Source organism: Simochromis diagramma, unplaced genomic scaffold, assembly GCF_900408965.1.
Source record: "Simochromis diagramma unplaced genomic scaffold, fSimDia1.1 OVJJ01000349.1, whole genome shotgun sequence".
NCBI lineage: Eukaryota > Metazoa > Chordata > Actinopteri > Cichliformes > Cichlidae > Simochromis > Simochromis diagramma.
The window spans coordinates 72,698-78,697 of NW_024386998.1; the positions used below are offsets into that span (position 1 = coordinate 72,698).

Genomic DNA, 6,000 nt, shown 5'->3' on the forward strand with positions numbered 1-6,000 from the left:
CAAGTAGAGTTATATTTAGTTTACCTCTTTCGGCCCACTACTTTGTCCTTCTGAATGCTTTTTTTGTTTGTTTGTTTGTTTGTTTGTTTTTTTGGGGGGGGGAGTAAAATAAAAAAGAAATTTGAAGACATTTTTCCTGTGTCCTCTATGCCTCTATGTCACATTTGATTTTCTCAGTGCACAATGATCAATGTGATTGAAAAGAGACTAAATAGTTTGTGACACATAGAAATTGATTACACAGCTGGAGAAAATTGGGTGATGGAAGACTTACATACAAGACAGTCTAAGTTATTTATGTTAATTATTTACTTTTGTGGATATTATGATGAAAATAGCAGTTTTAATCATTTATACACTTTTTTGTATAAGACATGCAGAGGGAAAGGGTGAGATGGAGGCAGATGTGATGACCCCTAAAGGGAATAGCTGTAAGCTCACTTTTACAGTAATGCAAATACAATTTAAATGATGTTTTTTGGTGCTAATGTCACTGAATATAAATTAAATTATTTTTTTGTTTCTCTTTGCCATGAAACAACACCTACTCTTGGAAACCACCTCCAGGTGACATACCTACTGAACAGCTAGGGCACCCCATTAGTTGCTCAGTGTGTGGAAAAAGAATCAGATTTCCCAATAATTTCATGATGGGGTTTGGTTTGGTGTCTGGCTACAGAGCAAAGGTGCAGCAGCTGGTTCTGGACATGGTCTTAGGGTAATTTGGTTGTCACAGATGGCAAGCAATCCAAGCACACCTTCGCTACTTTAGTAGCTGCCAGGGCTAGAGCTGATGCAACCTTTAACTATTTGTCAAATGTAAAGACTCAATATCTGGTTTAAAAACACAGGGACTTACATGTAGGGTAAAAATTTCCAGTTTATCAAATCCCACCAAACAGTCCTTACCTTTAAATCTAAGCTCTCTTCTTCCTCTCCCGTCCTGTCTTTCTTATCTTTCTCCATCTCTGAGTGAAGCTAGCTCTGTCTTTTCTCTCCCTGTGAAATACAGCAGCTCGACCTTTAGCTACAAGACACTGGGAGACAAACTGCACACAAACAGTTTGTGTGCACGCTGGTGTTTGTTGAGGTGATTTAAACAATGCATGTGAAACGACCTGACAAAACATTACTCCCTTTATGCTCCTCTTTTGTAGTGTTAGATAGATGAGGCTAGATGTAGCAACTACAAATGAAGGACGTCTGCACCCAAGTAAAGCAAAAATCCACCAACCTACTTTAATCACTGATATGGTACATGACTTTGCCTCTTTTACCTCTTTTTATGTGACATCCCCAGGTGATTAATACATGAATAGGATTGCCTTTCCTGTGTTACTGTTTAGGCTCAAATAGGTTTAATTTTTGAAATAATGAGTCTCTTCTGAAAATATTAGGAGTACAGATATTTGTTTCAAAATGTAGGGAGTAGAAGTAAAAAGTTGTTTGAAAAATGAATGCTCAAGTAAAGTGCAGATACCTGAAAATTCAAAGTATAGAAACAAAATATTTGTACTTTCTACTTCCTACCTCTGAAAGTAATTGAGTAAAAGCTTAACCACTAAATGCTTTACGTGTTTTCGACATAACATTCATCTGTAACCAGTAAAGTGAAGATTTAATCCTGGTTCAGCTGGACTTACAGATTCATTAATGATCTGGTAATCCATCTGAAGCTCACAGACTTCACTCGACCTGCCAGGTGACCTCTCAAATGTAATTTTAAACACTTACTGTTGTTGTGAGAAATCTCTGAAACCCTCAAACACTCTTCTGATCATCAGTATGGAAATATTATCCACTGAGAGCAAATAGACGAAATAAAAGGATCACTACAAAGCCACAAACAACAATCAAACCCATACCTCCCTGTCAGCTGTTTTATACGACACACCTTAGACAAGTTTGACTTCATAGCATCACCTTAGCAACCACATTCCCTGACTTCTTAAGTGATTGGCTCAGAGCCTGCACATTTGACAAGCAAATACCACAAACATACCTAAAGTAGCAGAGATTTGACAGTGACAGGAAGTGAATTTGTTTTTCAAACACAGGAGTAATGTGCTGACTTTCCCATCAACTCTGTCCATGGATTTAGATGAACTTGGTCTAATAGCAGTAGAAATTATGTATGAATGCTATAATCATAAGTTAATAATAATAATGATAAAAGTAAAATAAGTTCATGTTTTAATATTAAACATACACAGCATAGGAAAGACATCTGTCACAAAGCAGAGCAGCAGAAAGTAACAACTTTTTCCTTTTATACCTTCATCTGTGCAAAGTCTCATTACAAAGCAGCTGATGTTTTTTGTACTACAAATACTACAAATATTTTCAGAGAATCAGTCTTGAAGCAGTGGGGGTTCAAATGTGTTGCCTTATTTTTTCAATATTTTAATTCATCATAAGCACAAGTCCATTATAAATCCACGTAGGAGGGTTTCTGTTAAAAACTAAAATTAAACTATTTTTAATAACTGCAATTCCAAGAATGATGGATTTCAACTTTTTAAGGCTCATATGACCATGTGTGATAGCTGGATGCTCAAAACTAGTTTTAATACATAAAAGCGCCCATTTTTAGCTTAATTTCATTAACAGTTGGATCTCTGTTTCCAAGTATTCTGAATACTGACATTTCCTCTAAAAAGATCTGAAGCAATCGATGAAAACAGTTTTGTGGTTGTGGTGAAGTGAGTTACATGAAGCGTGTGACATTTCATTAAGGTCAGATCATGACAGTGATTATCAGTGCGCTCAATAACCTTTTAATGTGCGTCATAGTCACATCCCTGTCTACAAATACATACTGCAGGTTGCCTTTCATGTGTTACTGTTTATGCTTAAATAGATTTGATGTTTAAAGGCTTGCAGTGATGTGAAATAATGAGCCTGTTCTGAAAATGTAAGAACTAGAAATTACAGATATTTGTTTAAAAATGTAGGAAGTAAAAGTGGAAAGTTGTCAGAAAAAAACTACATCAGTAAATGACAGATATCTGAAAATTCTACTTGCACACAGTGACAAAGTATTTGTACTTCATTACTTCCCACCTCTGCGAGTACCCGAGTAAAAGCTTAAACCAGCCAACAGTAAATCAAATGCTTCACACTCACTCCACAAAACATTCACCTGTAACCAGTAAAGTGAAGCTTTAATCCTGGTTCAGATGGATTAACATGAACAATCTGTTAATCCACTGAAGCTCACAGACTTCAGTCAACCTGTCAGATTATCTAAAAGACTGAAAGACGTCATTGAAACACTTACTGTTGTTCTGAAGGATCTCTGAAACCCTCAAACATTCTTCTGATCACCAGGATGGAAAACTTTTCCACTGAGAGAAAACACGAAAAATAAGAAAGAAAAAGAAAAAAATCTTTGAGGACAGTGACCTTGGTTTGGTCTGTGGCTGCACTAAACAGCCCCAGTGAACAATCTAACCCGTATTTTCCCATCAGCTGTTTTATACGACACACCTTAGACCTGTTTGACTTCATAGCATCACTGTTGCAACCACATTCCCTGACTTCTCAAGTGACAGGATCTGATGCTCTGTATTTTTAGAAATTTTACTAATTTAATATCTATGACATAGACCAACAGAAACACACCCTGTTTGATGTTTTTTCTGATAATTCATTGGTGAAAACTAAAGAAAACGGCATTTTGGGAAAATTATGAAGACTCATATCACCATGTGAGGTAGCTGGCTGCTCAAAATTAGTTATAATGCATGAAGAGTCTCATTTTGACCTTAATTCACTAACAGTTGGATCTCTGTTTCCAAGTATTCTCAGCACTGACATTTCCTCTAAAAGCATCTGAAGGAATCTCTAAAAACAGTTTTGTGTTTGTGGTGAAGTGAGTCACATAAAGAGTGTCACATTTCATAAAGGCCTGCTTTTGTTATATTGTGGTCAGATGGGTTCACCAGTCAGTGTTTGTTGTTGGTACAGCTGAAATCTGGGTGTGTCGTTTCATATCATGTCAAATGTCCTGCTGTAAAAGTAAATTCGTCAAGGACTAAATGGTTGAGTGAAAATGAATCGGCAGCTTCTCTGATTATAGTTTTATTATTTTTCCTCTTTATTCTTCTTCCACTGAAACATGTCAGCGTGATCAGTAAAAGGCAGCAAAACAAATGTGGTAAAACTCAGCAGGAGAGAAGAGAGGAGGAACAAAGTGTGACCAGGAGGACCAGGTCTGTTTCTCTGAGCTGGCATTGACTGAACAACAGTTTATAGTCAAACAGTAAAAACTTTGAATAAAATATTGAAGATCGAATCTAAGGAGCTTGGAACGAAAAGCGCCTGGACTTCTTTAAGTTTCTTGAAGACGTTTCACCTCTCATCATTTCATATGAGCTGTTCGCACTAAAGTAAAAAGCACCATCACTTATGCAGATGCCCTTACGGTGCCAGCTGCAAGGCTGGAGCTGAACAACAACACCCTGATAACGACCTTTTCTCCTTATCTTTCCTCATGTGGTGCATTTTCCATTGTTATACCTCTCTGACCTGTGTTCCCCATGTGATGTTTGTGTAATGTATGTATGTATAAAGGTATATCAAATCCAAGAAGCTTCTTCAGTTCTAGGGTCAAATGGTGGAGAGTCCCAGACTTAAGCTCTGTGGGAGTGTCCCACCAAGACAAACGTCTTCAAGCAACTTAAAAAAAGCATAGACACTTTTCTTTCCAAGCTCCTTAGACTATGATGGCCTGGATGACTGAGAACCTTCACAGACATATTGGATGTTAAGCAAATCAAGCAAAAACATAGTAAAGGTTGTGAAAAGTAAGGATATTGAGGGAGCTTCAGCGTCCCCTGGTGGATGAGCAAATATGGTAAATATGTGTGCAAAATTAAATAAACAAACAAACAGATAAGTGTTTCACTCTCCGATAGTGCTGCCCCACTGATGGTGGAACTGAACCATCAATTCCTTCAATTAGTAATAAGTTACTTATTACATGTGCACATTATCGTGTTTTTACAGTGACTGATCTGAAGGGTGCGCTATGGAGCTAGTCCAACCTAACCAGGCTTTCTTTGTCGCAGGTGATGATCAAACATAACAGCCCAGTTGTGTGACAGTGATGATCAGCCTTCAGCTTTAGCCTCTGTGTGTGCGCTGACATAAAAGTGACCGTTTGACATGGTTCACTTTTCTTTCTCAGACAATCAATGAAAACACAGCCTAACCAATCAAATATATTGTGACAGAAAGAGCTAATAAGGATGTGCAAAGAACATATAATAATAAAATTCAACATTATCAGTGTTATCATAATTTACACTATTGTGTATATATTACCTCAGTGCATTGACCTTTATCTGCATTTTTTCTATATTAAGTTTCGTTTTTGCTTCTTTAATGTCAAGCCCAGAGTTTGTAAACAGTTCTTATCCTTATTGGACAAATTATTTCATCTGTTCAACACTGTTGCTGCAAAAACAAAACAAAACAACCCAGCAACTCTGAAGAAAAGCTTGAATCTTGCATATACACATTTTTACACTTAATGTGTGTTCATCATAAGTTACCACGATGATTTAAAGGGAGCTTTTACCACTTTAAGCATGACTTAGCTAACCCTAAATCTAGCGACACAGTTACACTCTTCTATACAACAGTAGCAATATTGTCACTTTCATCTGAGATGGAAAGTTACAAATTTCTACTTCTTCTTATTTCTACTTCAAGTTGGACGTCAGCTTTACAGAGTCACCTCCACCAACACCAGCCTCACAGTCTAAGATGCAGCGGTGTACATAAAAAGTAGGAAACCTTTAATCTTACACTTAGACTGTTGTGGAATTGTGCTACCATCGTGCTGTTCTGGTAGTTATTGATAACTGGCAGATTGGTGACCTGTCCAGGGTATAACCTGCCTTTCTATATTAGCTGGGACAGGCTCCAGACTATCCCAGCTAATATAGCACGGACATTCATGGCCTCCACCAAACAAGGTTCAAGGCCATGGTT

General features: G+C 37.4%; 1 protein-coding gene across 2 annotated transcripts in view; it reads right to left on the reverse strand.

Annotated features, from left to right (window-relative positions):
* Positions 1–3,450, reverse strand: part of LOC120739201 (hepatitis A virus cellular receptor 2 homolog) — a 47,926-nt gene extending 44,476 nt beyond the window's left edge. For both annotated transcript variants that reach the window (XM_040040903.1, XM_040040902.1), the window contains exon 1: positions 3,281–3,450. The gene's annotated coding sequence lies outside the window, so the exon portion shown is untranslated. The remainder of the gene's footprint in view (positions 1–3,280) is intronic.
* Positions 3,451–6,000: the final 2,550 nt, after the last annotated feature.